Source organism: Vespula pensylvanica, chromosome 1 (genome assembly GCF_014466175.1).
Source record: "Vespula pensylvanica isolate Volc-1 chromosome 1, ASM1446617v1, whole genome shotgun sequence".
NCBI lineage: Eukaryota > Metazoa > Arthropoda > Insecta > Hymenoptera > Vespidae > Vespula > Vespula pensylvanica.
The window spans coordinates 16,225,497-16,243,351 of NC_057685.1; the positions used below are offsets into that span (position 1 = coordinate 16,225,497).

General features: G+C 38.7%; 1 protein-coding gene across 3 annotated transcripts in view; it reads left to right on the forward strand.

Moving 5' to 3' along the window:
• Positions 1 to 11,219: 11,219 nt before the first annotated feature.
• Positions 11,220 to 17,855, forward strand: part of LOC122632188 — a 235,286-nt gene continuing 228,650 nt past the window's right edge. The window contains exons 1-2 of one of the 3 annotated variants that reach the window (XM_043818728.1): positions 11,220 to 11,696; positions 12,215 to 12,761. The gene's annotated coding sequence lies outside the window, so the exon portion shown is untranslated. The remainder of the gene's footprint in view (positions 11,697 to 12,214; positions 12,762 to 17,855) is intronic. The other 2 variants (XM_043818738.1, XM_043818748.1) reach the window with 2 other exon arrangements.

Sequence of the window (17,855 nt, forward strand, 5' to 3'; positions counted from 1 at the left end):
GCTATCCGATTTAAGGATTATCGGTGAATCCCTTCGAGAAACATAGCAGTGGATGCACGGTTACGTTCAGAATTGATAGAACGTAAGGTCGGACCACAGTTCTAATTGTGTACAGGACGATCGTATTTCATGGTACACACAGGGGTATTACCTCTCAATGTTACCCTCACTTCTCTCACTTATCGTCTTTTACGTTATACGTTATGGGATAAAGGACGGGCAATTTTTTTTCTTTCCTCTCTTTCATTTTTCTTTTTTTTTTCGTTTAGTTCAGTTTTGTTTTACTCTGTTTTCGAACTTTTTAAATCTTTCCCAATAGATGTTGGCGATTACGTTTAGGAGTTCCTTTTATCGTTTATCTTGACAACGATAATATAATTTCAATTCTAATATTAGAGAAACGATCCTGTCACTCGTTTACTGCTTCATTATTTCTACGGCTTGGCACTCGACGAATTTACTCGAAAGTTTCGATCCAAAGTGACGCGTAAACCAACAAGGAAAGGATCGTGACTCGAAGCCAAATCCAGTGAGGAGTAGGATTATTTCAGAACGGTATTAACTCGCTGACAGCGAGCTTAAGTGAGTACAAAATGTGAAAGTTGTAAAGTTTCATTGAGTCAACATAGAGAAAGTCACGCCGATTTGATGCATCCTTATTTTTTCTTTTTTATCTATATTTAAACTCATTGTACGGATTTTCATTGATAAATATCTATGCACGTATACAACTTTCGATTTCTTAATCGTCGTAATCGTAATAATTTTAAAGCAATCAAATGATCATCGAACTTTTTTCACGTTCCATCGTTTGCTCTTGTTAACTATTATTTGTTAAAAGGAAAACGAAAACAAAGAAGAAAAAAAAAAAGGAAGGGAAAAAATTGAACATGCATTTATCTCGAGGGGAACGAGATTTGTATTTGGAACGAAATAACCACGATGCGTCTCTTCCATGTTGACAGGCATTAGAGTTCCTCCCGGATGGTAACAAAAAAGGGGGAAAGGAAAAGGAATCGGGGTGAGTTCTAGAATTTCATTGTCAACAGAGGGCGAGTCGCGTGAAATGCAGCGTGTATCCAACCGCTCCGAACGACAGCGCGTTCGCATCCTGGGGTCTTCGAAGGGTGTAGATAATTCCGACGGGATGGAGCAGGTGTTAACTGCGCTCCCCGTGTTTAGCGGCGAACACATATTTTCGACGTTTATCCGCTGGTGCTTCGTCCTGTCTGCCCCTAAAAGAAAGCGAGAGGGAAAAAAACGAGAGAGAAAGAGAGAGAGAGAGAGAGAGAGAGAGAGAGAGAGAGAGAGAGAGATGCTCGTATTCGTAGAGGAAAGCCTATTTCGAGCGTACAAGAGAGATAGAAATGGAAAGGAAGAGAGGGAGAGAGAGAGAGAGAGACGAAGAGGAGTGGAGAGGAAGAGGGAGAATGGAATATCCCCGAAGTACACGCGTGTCCTGCGTCTACAGGACCATAAATATGTCTCAGCTAGGACCTCCGAGTACTGCGAGAGCTATAAGCGCAAGCGTAAACTTCGTTAACGAGAAACTAATTCTCCAGCTCACAGTGGCGTAAGAAACTTTCGCCATTTTCGTAGGAACGAAGGAAAGACGAAGAGGAGAGTAGGTGTAGATGGGTAAATGGAGTAAGGGCTACGAAGGGCACAAGTAACATCGTCCGAATTACGTTGTAAATTAACACGCTACTCAAGGTCGCTGATGTACTTTGTTGCGAACGACTTTCATCCCTCGGCCTTCGTCAACTTCGTCTGTCGCATTGCCCGATGAAAAGTATTCAAATCGTAAATCGAATTTAAACGTGACAATAATAAAAGCTATGATGTTAGGGTATTTATTCGTCCATCTTCAGAAGTGTGGATCGTTCGTCGATGAAAAATACTTTTATTGACATGACGTCAAAAACGTGGATCTTTAAAAAATAGAGTTTCTTTAGACTCGTTTAAAACGTAAAAGAGATATAAAAGAGTTTATTATCGTTTGTATTGGTGTTTCTACGCTACTGCTAATCGGCCCTTTTACCTTAAGAAGTTATCGGTGGTATTCCTTCGCAGATCACCTAAACGACCAGACATCGTTTCTCCTTGGTGGACTCGTGGGAGGGTGCCATTAATGGGATACGCCACTGAACGATCTTACTCTCGATCTCGTTAAACACGAGTGTATGTACATAGGCACACCCTATGAGAAGCGGACGTCGTCTGCGTAATACAACCTAGTAAAATGTTCGTCCTACCAAAATTGGAAAGTTCACCGCGAATTATGTTGCGGAGGACGTTAAAAGGATGTGCACTTAAGAATAACATTTCGGCGCTTTAAATTCGTTCTACCGTGGAAAATGAAAATTTTAATACGTTTCACGATTGATAAAGATCGATAAGATCATACAAAAATTTATTTCTCCTACAAATGAATAAATGAAATATTTATTAAATGAATATTGTCACAAACAGCTTGACGAATCATGACATTGGTATAAACAAAACAATAGATGCTTGTTCTTTCCGATGGATATAGTTACCTATATAGATCTTTCTCGCGATACTTTTTAAAGATCTTATCGTCGAGCGATAAAACTTGATAAATCAATTTAATATAAAAATTAAAAGTAGTAACAGAGCTGGAAAGCTATATGAGGTGTCACCGATAACTTTTAAATTTGATCCCGTGGAGATCACCATAAAAAATTAAATTCATACTTACGTACCTTCCTCAACAAAACTTTTAAAAGGAATTTATTTCTCCCACTTCAATTTTCATTTAGTTTAACGTCATACTATTTCTATTTCATCTTCATTCCCACGAGATATTCGAGTCTATAAAATCCCAAAGATTTCCATTGATTTATAATAACAAAGGAAAGAAGAAACTCTCGGATAGCTTAATTGATGTTAATGAACTCTCTTGCGAGAAATTCGTAGGATCAGTAGGAAACTTACAAATCGATCGTCGCCATCGATCGATCGGTGTCGTTTTAAACGTTTCGAGGTTTTAACGTCTCCTTTGTTTCAGCGGTTCTATCGATCGGTCGTATCTCTTTCAGAAGTTCACGGAAGTTAGTAACCCCCTGAGGAGCCGGCGTCGCTTTGCCAAGGCTGGAGAGAATTGAGGGTTGTGGAAGGTAGGATGAAGAGAGAAAGAGAATAAGAGAAAGGGATAGACAGATAGATAGATAGAGAAGAAGAAAGAGGGTGAGAGAGAGAGAAAGAGAGAGAGAGAGAGAGAGAGAGAAATAGGAAACAGTGGTAGACCAATGGTGGACTCGAAGTACGATATCATTTAATGGGATACGCCACTTTCCGAACGACCTCATTCTCGACGTCGTTATGCGTGTGTGTACATATGTGCAAGTTTACCCTATGGGGTGGAGAACGCTTCTCTTCGTCGCTTACACAATTCATAATCGGCGAACGATGCTACAGTATTATACGCACTGGTGGAAGGGTCCGTGGAAAGAGGTAGAAAGAGAGAGAGAGAGAGAGAGAGAGGAGGGGGAAGAGAGAGAAAGAGGGAATGAAGATACATATATACCTACATATAAGTTAGATAGAGAAAGATAGATGGAGAGGGAAGATGGAGAACTCCGTTTCCAACTTTGCGTTCGTTGTCAAGTCTACGTTCTCCTCCGCATTGGTTAAACATTGTATAACGTGCTAATACGTTATCTACACAAAGAACGAAGCTACAGTTTCAATGTCGATTCGAAGCTTGGCTATAGGTCAGCAGGAGTTCCAAGTTTGAGTACTCAAAGTCAAGAGATAGAGAAAGAGAGAGAGAGAGAGAGAGAGAGAGAGAGAAAGAGAGAGAGAGATAGTAGAAAATCATCATCAAGCTCTCTCGATAATGCATTGTTTCTTGAAAGCTCAGTAACTGGACTATCTTCATTTGGAAATACTCTCTTCCTTCTCGATCGTCATCAACAGCAGTAATAGCAGTGGCTGTAACGAAACTATCGCTAGCCAGCATCGCTGCTTACAAATACACTCGAAACCTCTCGATGAGTTCCGTAGCCTCTCGTATTCTACACGCTCTTGATTCGGAAATACAGTTATACGTATAAGTTGTGTTTTACTCGCTAAGGAAGTTCTCCGCTCGAACGTCGAACTGAAAATTATGCTTTCGCGTTCTCATGTCGATTATTCGTGGAATGCACCGAGAGTATGCGAAAATATTCAGTTCATTTTGTTCTCAATAATACACGTATGTTACAGATTTACATGATAAAAAGTAATAAAAGTTAATTAACTAATGATGAAGTTTTAAATTAAGACAATAATTAAATAAATAAATTGTAAACAAAATTTATTATTTATGAAGTTTTCTTCTTTTTCTTTTTTTTTTTTTCTTTGTAAAAACGTCAAAAATAGAATTCAAAAAAGGTATAGCATAGATTAGAATTTGTTTGATTTAATCGCTAATGCAAGTACAGCTATATTATTTCTACGAGCTTATATCTTTTAAACGCATCGAGTAGTATCGTCTTCTCATGGTACAAGCAATTTCATTCTCTTTGAACGCGACACAAACATTATTATCGATACCCCGTCGTGGAGAACGCGCGCCATGGCTAACGGAATCTCGGTGCACTCTATACAACCTCGCAGGATGGATAAACATCGCCGATCTTGTCACGGAAAATTATGTCACGTACAGGATAAAGGGAAGAACTTGTAAGTTGTTTATACGTTTATCCTTGCATATTTTCTCGTGAATCTTCGATATGCACTATCGTTCGTAAGTATTTGCTCATATATGAACGAAGAAGAAATTTTATTAATACAAGACAATTTAAATAGAAGACAATTAATGATTAAGAAAAATTAATGCTTCAGAAAAATGAATTGATATGAAGCTAAGATAAAAAAATAATGTAACGTCAAATATTGATTATAATCATTCTTACAAATTTTTTCAAAAACGGCTCATGGTGTGTTTTGAGAAATATCGGAACATATGGCTGAATATATTCTTATTACCGGATACGTATAAATTTCATAATTTCCGACGATTTTAAATTTTAAATAAAGAAAAAAGAGGGATCATAAGAGAGAATATAAGATATGTGATATATTTTACAAGAACGTCAATATATTTTTGGAAAGACCCCTCGTTCTATTTTTACTCTAAACATCTGTCTCGGAATCGTGATCTATCTCGCTGCTCGAGATCGAACAATTTGTCGCATAATACATGACATGAAAGGGATGGGAAGAGAGAAGGAAGGAGTGAATGCATTTTAAAGTGGAAGTGGATACGTGCAATTCGAAAACAAATTTTCAAGAAAGTCTACGACCAATCGGTGGTCGAAGAGATACGAATAACGTGGTAAAAGGAACAAGATCGTAGAAAATAATATTATTTATTGATCATCCTTGGTAATCGATCGGAGAATTATATTTCTTTCTTATTTCACCTTACTCTACAATATTTTCGTCCAACGACAAAAATTAATTTATATGTCTACATAATATATAGTTCTTTGATGTTTGTTGTCGAGAAGTTCCAACGCGTTCAAATCGATTTAAAAATTTTATCACGTTTTCTAGAACCTTTTCACGATTATGATTTTTCTATATCATGCAAGTTTTACATGTATGTACGTAGATACGTACGTGCATAAATAAGTACGCATTGTTTCGTTTAACAATAGGTCTAGGTTTACACTCGTTCGATCAAATGAGTATAACCTTCAATGAACCTTTGACACGATGTACACAACACAGATAAGTCGAAGAGACACAGCAAGGACAGTGAGTCTTATGTCGGTCGACCACGCAATGCGTGTAACGCGTATATGTATAATATACACGTGTGTATATATATCTATATATATATATATATATAAACATATGAACGTAGCAAAGGTAAATAGAGAAGACATGTAACATCTCTCCGTCTCTCTCTCTCTCTCTCTCTCTCTCTCTCTCTCTCTCTCTCTCTCTCTCTTTCCATTTATATCTCTGTCTCTATCTACGAACGAACGCGCTGAAACGTTTGCGATCGCACGCATATACGTGTGTTTACGCGCGGCCGATCGGAATCGTGCACAGTACACGTTTCCTTCTCGATGTGTGCGGTCTCTATGTGACGCGGTACGAGTTTATTGCGCTCGTTCACGATGTCCTTCGGCTCGTGTTCCGCGCGTTTGCGCACCAAACACGCTTCGTGATTCTTCGTGTACACCGGTGGTATATACATATGCATATACGTAGAAAAGCAGACACACATATACACGTATAGTACATGCGTACACGTAAAACAAGTGACACGTATGTATATACATATATATATATATATACACGCACACATGAACTCACGTATATATGTGTATGTGTGTGTACAGTATATGTATCTACGCTTTCGTTGCAATGATGCACAATCTGCGAGAAGCGCACACCGACACCAGTCGCGACAGGAGTCCTCGTGAATGTGCATGCTCGGTACGTGCAGCGTATGTCGATGGGGCTTGCGGTTTGACTTTGGTGGCTCTCGGATAGCCCACCGTTATTATCCGTAACTCGTGTTGCGGCGTACCCGGAACAAACGCGACCGAAAACCTTCGCTCTTCCTGAATACACTGGACTCTGCTTGAATTCGCCTTAATGTCTCATAGTGCTTCTTTCCTAGTCGATCGATTTCAAACCAGACACGTCTTTCTTCGTTTATACTTTAACCGTATTTATTTATTTCTATTTCTTTTTGTTGCTCTTTTTTGTTTTTTTGTTTTTTGGTTGATCGTTTTTAATGTCGCAATGAATTTTAATGAATTTTCATTGTATCAGATTCGAAAGGAAAGGATATTAATATTTTTTGTATAATATTCACTACGAAACGGAAAATGTATCTGATTATGAATCAGATTTGTAAGTTAGCAAATTAGTTGATAGCTGAAGCTAATAGGATATACAATGTTTTTATTTTAAATATAAACAAAAACATATAGAAGGAACAGATAGGTCGAAACCACTTTGAGACTGGTTAGTAACGCTAAATACTAGAGGAAGCATTATAATCCAATCCCGCATAATCTTCGGTTTAATTATCTCCGATTTGACACAATCGTGTGAGCATGTGTTGCAAATGTACGATGCGCCGTTTGTCCAGGCAATCTGACATTACGCATATGCGACATTGCTGTCATGTCTCTAAAACCAAAGAGAGAGAGAGAGAGAGAGAGAGAGAGAGAGAGAGAGAGAGAGAGAGAGAGAGAGAGAGAGAGAGACAGAGAGAGAGAGAGAGTTTCGACAAAGCCTATCCTAAGGGAACCTGTTAATAGAGAATGTTAATGTACTTTACTTGGATTATTTCAACGTCTAGCTTACGAAAAGAGCTTCTAATTAAACCATGTAATATATAGATAAAAAGACGTTTTAATATAGACTTTTTCAATTCCATATTACATTAAACACATACATATAACTGTTCATCAATTAATCGTTCGACATTCTTATAATATTTAAGCATAATTTTCATAAATCGACATATACGACAATTAACAAGATGAAAAGAGATAAAGTAGGAAACGTTAGGTTTTGCATGTGAAATATCATACTATTCGACGCGTCCCTCGTGTTCTCTTTTCATTGAATTTTTTTAGAAAAAATTGATAAAAAGAGTACTACAGTCGCTAAAGCATCGAGAAGGATTGCTGGAGGGTCGGAAAGAAGACCGGTGATGGCTGCTTTATTACGAGCTTTCGCGTATCCGCGAGAAAGCTTCGACCTGCCGTAGAAACGATTGGATTACCATTTTTTAGTCTCGACCCTTTTGCTCGAATAGTTTCATCCCTGGACCTTCGGTAATTCACCACTGGGTATCTTCCTCGTTCTCTCGAACTTAGCGAATTACGTGAAAGAAGTCAACCGGTCATTTTTAAGCCATCTTCGGAAAGATATAAGAAAAATCTTTACGTAAGAAAAATGTATTTGATGTTACATGCTATATATGTATATTTCAAATTGATTAATATTTATTTATCAGTGACGTGATATTTGAGAAAAGATTAAGAAACATTTTCATTACTTTCTCAATCCTTACTTACCAAAGAAAAACAAATTTGACTGAATACTTACATTATTAAAATGACAAATGATATTAAAAAGATACGCTGATGCGACGTCATCGAGATACAAATCTCTTTGTGGACAGACAAGAATAAGAAAAAGAAAGAGGAAAAGAGAGAGGAAGAGAGAAAGAGAGAAAGAGAGACTTCGTTCTTTATCTAAAAGTTTTATCACACTCATCTTTCTGTTCTCTTGGATACGTTCATACTATTTTCAATATTTTTTCCAGCTTTTTCTTTTCTCCTCTCCATTCTAACTTTTCTTTCCTCGATTCTCCTCCATTTGCCTTTTTCATTTCTTTTATTCATGCCTCATATACAATTTGCCTGGCATATACAAGTGAAACATCTCGAATCACTTTGGTTTTCCATCGAAATACAATAGGTAATAAAATGATGGAAAGGAAATAAAAATCCTAATAACGAGACATGTCATCGGCATTTTGCGGTAACTCTTAGAACGTCAAGGATCGACCAATAATATCCAAGTTATTTCTTCTCGAAGAGAACTATCAAAAAGAGTCTGAACGAGAAACGAGAGAGCAAGAAAAGCTACCGTAGAAAAGCGAATCTCACGTTGGTATAGATATCTAGCGAGAAGGTATGCCGAGAATGGACTATAATTTTGCGATTCGTGGCAGATGCTTCGAGGTAAGATGAAAGAAGGTTGCTTCGACGATATATATATATATATATATATATATATATATATATAAATGTGTGTGTGTGTCATGCTATTCGATTCGACTTTGTCCCGAGCGAACAATTAATAATGAAAACGGTGACGGATCATTGACGTTGACATCGATTTGGGAATTCTAGTCTTCTTTTTTTCTTTTTCTTTTTTTTTCTTTAGATACAGATATCTTTAGATCTCCATCTCGATCACAAATTACCATTCCTTCAAACTCGCAGGAGTCTCTAATAATTTGCACATTACTCTAATGAGAGACGTTCCTTTCAACGTCGACACGCATTAATCCACTTTTACGTCCCTCTCAAGCTAGTTAACCCACTTCGGATGAATCGATGATAGGATCAGCCCCAAGGAAGATACACCGATTCTACGACCGATAAAGGTGGCCGTTGATGAAATAACTCGAAATGGTTCGTGTCGGCAGTCGTACACCCTCTTTTCTTCCCTTCTCCGTTTCTCTCTTTCCTTCTATCTTTTTCTTTTTTCCTTTTTCTTCTTCTTTTTTTCTTTCTCCTCCTCCTCTTCCTCTTCTTCTTTTTCTTCTTCTTCTTCTAAAGAAAGACTCGTACTTCTTTTGTGATCCAGACGAGCTTTGCGAAGAACCTTCGGGCCTCCTTTCAAATCACGTCGCTCCTCGCGATAGTAGGTACGGTATTGATTCATTCGTTTCCTCTCGATTCGTCCAGTTTTATTCTCATCCACGATCGGAATTACGACACCGAGAGTTTATTTTTCACATTGCTTTTTTTTTTGTTATTTCAGTAGATTCTTCCAGTCAAGATTAGTGGCCCTTGCCATTCGTCGATGAACGAATGTACGTATGTATTATACTCGAATTTACGGTTAAATTAAACAGCTTGGATATAAAAAAAAAAGACAATTGGTTAAAAAATAGGATCGTTAGAGTTTGGAATGTTCGATAAAAATAACTGTTGAACGATTCGATAGGAAAATTCATCTTATGGTGAAACGCGTATTTTATATGTTACACTCGAGCTCCTGTATTTCATGCAGTTAAATATTTATCGTTTTCCGCGTTGTAAATCAGTTCGTTACGATATACGCAATTCGCTCCTTCCTCCGCGAACCGTTTGAGTATCCTCCTACGTCGAAATAAATCGAGTAATCGACAGTCATCCCGAACGCTTGAACAGGGAACGATATCGTGTTACCCATTACGAATGTGTGCATTACAAATTACATATATTATGCCACGTAATGTATCGTACAATTAATTACAAGTTAAAACTCTAAACGTGAGAACGGATTTCGACAGCGAAACTCTGATACTTGGAAATCCGCGCGCCACTGTATAAATTACAAATAACGTTGAAAATCGATCGGTACGTATTTAAAGTATAGCTTTGCACGAGCTTTGCGATGCATCAAATCGCTCGTGGTTTTTAAAACCCGACACGTTTACCTGCTACTACGATGAAACGCGAGCTCGTTGTTAGAATATCTTCGATGTTCGATTCGTGCGGGCATTTTGTAGAGAACACGTATTGTCGGGACGATTCGAGAGCGATGAAAATAACGGGGCGTCGATTTTCTTTCGTTAAATAATTTACATGAATAATTTGCATTCTTTGCCAATTGACTATTTTTCTTCTTCTTTTTTTTTTTTTTTTTTTAATCAAAATCATTACCATCCGGTGATAGTCAAATATATATCGAAATGGAGAAGACGCGAAACGTAAGCTGATATATCCATAAAATGATATTACAAAAAGTATTCTCCTATGCACTCCTATGATTAAAATCATCGTCATCGTCATCGTCATCATCGTGCACTTAGATCATTATATCAAGAACTAACTTTGCCAGCGAAGAAACAAATCGTTTTAACTAAAAAAACAAAGAAAAATTATGTGAAAAATTTCGCGGCAGTTTCGAAGTTTGCATTTATTTAAAGGCCAATGGAAAAAGTAGAAGGGGTGTTGCAGGAAAACGAAATCAACGAAAAGATTGATCCACTGTCAAGAGCGCCATTCCCGCTAAATTGGCAACACCGCGTAGAGAGAGAACGGGCCTTAAATCCTCGGCCGACTGGCGTTTTGGGGGTGGTTTAGAGAGAGAGAGAGGGGATGAGGGTGAGAGGGTGAAGAAGAGGCGATCGGCACGAAGGGTAGCAAGAGAAGCAGATACCAAGTAGATGTCGAGGCGTAGACGAGGATGCTAGTGGTGGTAGTAGGGTTGCTGGTGTTTGAGGGATGGAAGTAAGGGGTAAAAGGAAGGAAAGGGTGAGAGAGAAAGAAAGAGAGAAAGAGAGAGAGAGATAGAGATAGAGAGAAAGAGGAAAGTACGGTTAGAAGGGTGGTGGAAGCGAGCCGAAGCGTGTTCCAGCTTGGCGCGGTGGAGAGAGCGTAGCGGCGGCGCGAGAGGGTGCGACGGTGGGGGTAACCGGTAGCTCGGATGGCTCCGTACGTCTTCGGCGCGATTCGAGCGCTCAGTCCGACCCGGACGTCCGTGGGAGATGTGTCTGTCGCTTTTTCGCCGCCGGCACGTACGCACGCAAGGACGCACCGGTGTTGTGTTCGCGCACGTTGCTCTCGTCTCCAAATACTATAACAATCCTCGTTAGACAATCGAACGTTCTCGTCGTCACGTATTTCTCGAAAACGAATATAAAAATTTGTTTCCGATCGATGAGAAGAAAGGAAAAACAAAGGTCATCGTCGTCCGTATTATCGTTTACATCCCTCGCGGGACGCGCCAAACGACTCGCGTGCTTCCTCGTCTCGTTTATCTCGAAGGATATAATAATATTTAAGAGGACTCGAATGTTTTGAGGAAGAATAAAGGAGAGAGAAAACTTCGTGTTCCGGAGTGTGATAGAACAGACGAACGAGTAACAGAACGGACGAGAGTAGGTTGCTCGAGAGAAAAGGTGCATCGAGGGACGAAGAAGGTTTAAGGTGTGTGCGTGTGTGTGTGCGTGCGTGTGTAGTATGTGTGCGTGCGTGTATGTGTGGGCGAATGTGTGCGCGCGTGTATGTGTGTGTGTGTGTGAGACAGAAAGAGAGATAGATAGATAGATAGAGGAGAGAGAGAGAAAGAGAGAGAGGAAGATAAAAGATCGTTGCTCGAGAAGGGGAGGGAAAACGAAGAAAAAGCTCTCTCTCTCTCTCGCTCTCGTTCTCGCTCTCTTGGCTGCCTCCGCCGGCTTTCCACGACCACGAATCGATACCACGCGACTGTCGCCTCGCTCGTTTCCCCGCGTATATTATACATCCATCTCTCTTTATACCCTCCTTCTCTCCTTGTCCGTTTTTCTCTCTTTTCACAATTTACTTTCCTCTTTCTATATATTTTCTCTTTCTCTTTCCCTTTTTCTATGTCTTTCACACACAAATCCTTCTTTCGTTTGATCGAACAAACTCCTTCGAACATGTCGCAAATCTAAAGTCTTATTTCCCTTTTTAATTCTTGACAGTGCGACGGATATTCAACTACGACGTCCATCTTTGATTTTTACGATTTATTATTTTCCTGTGAAGGATGACACAGTGTCAAGAATTATTTCAAGAATTGAAGAAAGGAATATGAGAAAATAAGGGTTGAAGAATAATTACCGTGAGAGAGAAAGAGAGAGAGAGAGAGAGAGAGAGAGAGAGAGAAAGACAGAGAAGCAGGAACGACTGAAAGTGTCGAAGGTTTTTTGTACGAGCGACTACGAAGGGCGACGAAGGAAAACGAAGTTCGAGCGAAGGTATAAAGGGGTGAAAGATAGAAAGAGAAAAAAGATAGAGAAAGCTTGAGGAAGGAAATAGAGATATAGGGATTCGTGGTTCCGGTTAGTTTCTACTGTGTGTCACGTGACCTTATAAAGGATATTTACTGTGCTTCGTGTTTTTTTACGACGATCGTGCTTGCTTTCTTCGTCGTCCTGCTGAAAAGAAAAAAAGAGCTCTGGCTTTATTTCTTCGTTTAAGAGACATCAAGACTACTTCTTTATTGAAATCTGCGTTCTACTTGGAAAAGTAAGTACTTTGAAATTCTTTCGTTTTTCCGTCTCTTCGTCTCTTGTCTTAATTTTTTCTTTATTTTCCTTTTTTTTTGTCTGAAACAGTATATTAATAATAATTAAGACTGCGATATAAAAGAACTTGCGATATAAAATATCTGCGTATATATTAAAGAACGTTTATTTGAAAATGTATACATTTATGAGTCATCGATGTGACCTGTAACATGCGTTGCGCTTACACGAGCGAGAAGATTCAATAACAAAATATTTCTATTTTTTGTAAACATTGTAATTGTTTATCGCCCAGTCGAACTTGATATCTCATTTGAAGTATATAATAGAAAATTCTACCGTATCTTTGCTATCTTGGCAAAGTACCAATGGTCTTTAAAAAAAAGAAAAAACATAGGTTCATAGAGCCGGGTTTTTCGAACGACTACGTGACTTATCTTCAATTAATTTCCACATCGCAGTACCATCGACTATGTTGGATATATGTACCTATTTCTGGTAACGAAATTTTCAATGTCGTATCTCTGTGAAAAAAGTTAATCGGCAGATTTTCTTACTTTTATCGCGAAAGCTTTCAGAAACTTTACGACTACTTCGAGAGCACCGGCGGACATTAGATTTGATTTTCTTTGCGTTCTCCCGGAACTCTGTACTATCGTAAAAGTAAAAATATCGAGACATAAAAGGGACGGGGAAAGGGTATCGAGAATAAAAAGCGGTACCTTCGGAATTCGATTCTCAGAAATCAACGTATGTACGAATGTATTGCGTCGCGATAAGGAAATACGAAGGAAGGAATAGAAAGACCATTTCCGTCTTGTTGAAGCTCGATACCTCGTTGTTGGTTATATCGACAGTCGAAGCATATCACTACACTCTCCTTATTTTTATAACGTCCGGAAAGAGCAAAAACGTTTCCATTGAAATCATATCAATTGTATAATGCTTTTAATGGATCCGTTCATTTACTGTCGAGTAAACATAAAAATCTCGTTTCTCGCATTAACTATTTTATTCCATGTTTTGAAAATATGATTTTAGATCGAAAATTATTCACATATTCATATTTGATAATATGAATGAAAATGAAAAGATGAGACCGTTCAAATTAAGCTCGTGTTTATTTTCAAAGATTTAAATGGAGAACGCTGTAGATTGTGAAAGCGACTTATTAGGAATTATTAGTTCATAAAGAGCGTTAATACGAGGCATAAACGATACGTTTGTTGTCTATCACACGCGTTGAATGGCCGAAGTAAAAAGGAACGTCTAGGTCGACATATGCGGGCGTTCATACTCGTCTCGCTATACTTGTTTTTCTTTCTTTCTTTCTTTTTTTTTTTCTTTCAAATTAATTCGACGAAGATTTACTGCCTCATTAATAAACGACACGTAGTGCATTGTCGGTGGCCTTTACATAGATATTTCGTAAGTTAATCCAATTTATATATTCTTTTGACTATCGATAGGTAAAATTAAACGATTGTCGGAGAAAGAATGAGAGAGAGAGAGAGAGAGAGAGAGAGAGAGAGAGAGAGAGAGAGAGAGAGAGAGAGAGAGAGAGAGAGGGAGAGTTTTCTACGTTGTTAAAAGTTACAGAAAAAGAATAAGAAAACAAGAAAGGAAACTTCGAAAAGATCTAGTCAGAAGTGAAGCACGGACGATTGTAGATAGATCGGATCAGATTTTCTTATCACAAATCTGTTTCGTCGGGAAGGAAATTGGTTCCAGTAGAAAAATGTCTTTAAAGGTGTTATCGATTTGCGTGATCGATGGAACGGACGATGATTCGAAATATGACACCGATCTTCTTGGATAGGAAAATATGATCTATTGCTTTTAGGATTTTAAAGGTATCTTTTCGATACGAATCTGGCACTTATATTTCTTCGATCAGGAGATATAACTTGCGTCGATGATAACAACAATAATTACATATTAATAAAAAATTGAAGAATCATTGAGATGTCAGCAGAATTTTTCGAAAATTTGACATTGAATTAAATACTTTTACTCACGTGTATTATAACGAATCATCCCTTTTTTCCTCTCCTTCGTAAATTACTAGTTGAAGTAAAGGCCGAGTTGAACGTCCCAGACATTAGTTAAGACGCTAGTCAACGTATTATAGTAGTAGTCTTTTCTTCTCGGTTCTATTTCTCGATTTACCCAGCGACTCTTGATACGAAGCCACGGGGCCAACGGTGGCCGTATTTATTTCTACGATGTAGGAAACGTCGAAGGGGACTGTGCAACTTCGACTTAGATTCTGTCAACTTTGTTCGAAACTACGCATCGAGATATAGAAAGTTCTCTTGCGTTCTGCGCTGCTCCCAGGGTGTACTTTAACTCGTCTTATAGTGCAAGAGGACAATATTGACTTGGCCGTTCTTCTCTTGTCGTTAACTTTATTTCAAGGACTTCCGTTATCGGTAACTCCAGGTATAGTTTTATCAACGTCTTTAAATGTATGTAGGTACACATATTTTCATCGGGTACAAAGTACATCTAAAAATGTAAGATTCAATTTTATTATCGGGATTTTCTTTTTTTTTTTTTTCATTAATTCTATCGTACAATAACCTTCGTAATTCGTATTTCGGATTCGTCAAATTAGATAGATCGTAAAATATTCTTCGTTTAGATTTTGTCTACGTGTAAATGAAGAGAACATAGACGTTGATCGTAGAAATTAATTATGCTGAGAGAATTACGTTCCTTTCTTATCTAGACCGACCTTTCCCGCTATAAAGATCATTGTTCAGGTAATAAAAGAGAAAGAAAGATATATCTTGGAATTTCAACTTGGAAGGCGAGGGCTTCTTTCGAGCATCTTAATATCTGTCACTTACATCTACCAAATAGGAAGAAAGAGCAAGATTTAAACATAATGTTCACGTGTTCACGAGCTTATTTAAATAGCAAATAAAGCGTTTCTCTCTATAGAGAAATTCAGGCACGTGGTATCCGAATTTGGGTAGGTACATTGAGGAAGGGGTGAAATCGTCGTTGAGTCAACTCGGAGAATGAGAAGGGAAGCTAAGGGAAGATGTAGAGGTAGGTAAGAGATGGTAGAGGGGGAGAGAGGAGGGGTGAGCCTTCAAACGAAGCATAAAATCGGAGATGAGTCCGTCCTCGCGAAACGAGTTGCTACCGTCGAATAAAGAGAAAGAAGGAAGGAGAAAGACATAAAAGGAGATGGAACATGCTTTGGTAAGAGGGACGAAGACGGATGGATGAGCGAATAGACGACATGGAAAGAGAAGAAGGGTAGCGAGAGAAACGTTTCAAGGGGCGAGTGGGTGGCTCATCATCCATGGTGTGTACCATCATTCATGAGATGCATTAATCAATGTAAAAGAATCGTCCTCGCTTCTACTCTTTTGTCGTTAGTAAAATCTGAACACAGGTATACATATGTACATACATACATACATACATACATATACACATATATATCGCGCGTGTGTGTGTGTGTGTGTGTCTATATATATATATATATATATATATATATATATATACACATATATATATGTCGAGCAAGCAGACGCGTTTACACGAAACTTCTCTTCTTTCTTTCTCACTCTTCATTCGAGTGCCGCCCACTGCGAAACGAGCCGCGGGACAGCGATAACAATGGGGCTGTTTTTACGAACGTTACTTCTCTCTCTCTTTTTCTTTCTCCAAAGCTATCATCTCTTTCTCTCTCTTTCTCTCTCTCTTTCTCTCTCTTTCTCCCTCCCTCTCGTTTTCTCTCTCTCTCTATACTGTCCGCACCCTCCGTTCTCGACGCACGAATTAATAACCATTCCAAACGGCTTCGCCGGCGCTTCGGAATTAAAATATCTTTGCTGTGAGTGGCTCGCCTGACAAATCCGCATAGGGAACGTGTATGAGAGAGAAAGAGAGAGAGAAAGAGAGAGAGAAAGAGAGAGGTGAAAGGGACATTTTGGGGCAAGGACGGGATTGCCCGCGAGAATTAATCACTCGTCCAATTCTCCGCGAAATCACAGCGTGTAATCACCGCTGCTAGATTTGTTATTAGCGAGCACAACGTGCCTTACGCGCTATCAAAAGTGCGCCATCGAAATGTTTTACATATATAAGCTTGTATATGTTTGTTTTCGAACGTAATATCTTTGATTAATCGGAAATAGATTATTATTTATCGAATATTTCGATTGGTAATATTTTGATATATTTGAAATATCAATAATTAATATATCACAGAGACAAATATAAAAATGTCGAAAAAACGATATTTTTAGATTCTCGAAATGTGGTCGAATGATTAGACGCTTGAAATTGCAAATGTGTCCAGTCCGTGGATATTCTGTAGAAGTTTTAGAAAGTAGAAGGCGACAACCGTGAAAAGAAGACTAAGAGCCGGGCTCGATTCCAAGAAAGAATCGCGTGATATTACCTGAACGTGTGTGCGAACATGAGAGAGAAAGAGTAGGTGGGAAGAGGGAAACAAGATGAAGCAGCAGAGTGTGATGGAAAGAAGGAAGGAAGGAAGGAAGGAAGGAAGGAAGGAAGGAAGGAAGGAAGGAAGGAAGGAAGGAAGGAGGGGAGGGGGAAGGGAAAAGATATAGAGGAATGAAAAGAAGAATAAATCGTGAAAGAGAGGAAGAGAGAGAGAGAGAGAGAGACAAGATCTCGTTATGAATTCCGGTAGCGTAGCGGGCAGGACATCCTCATTGGCCGAAGTGTCCTGCAAGATACGAAATAATGTCGACGCGTATCCTGAAACGCGAGGATAACTTATCCCGTCCACGCTTCGTGGAATTTCTCCCTGTTATCTGCCTCTCGAAACTCTCGTATCTCTACTTCCGCGAACTCGCGTCGCAGCTTCCAATTTCGTAAACGTTTCTACTCAACTCTCTCACTCTTTCTCTTTCAGGCGCTCTTTCTCTCCTTTCTTTCATCCTTTTTTCTCTTTTCTCTTCTTTTCTTTCCTTTTCTTTTCTTTTCTTTTCTTTTCTTTTTTTTTCTATTCTTTTCTTTTATTTTCTTCCTTCCTTCCTTCTTTTAGTCCCTCGAAACCTTTAAATCTGTCAGAGACTTTTCCCTCTCGAACGCCACTCGTTACGTT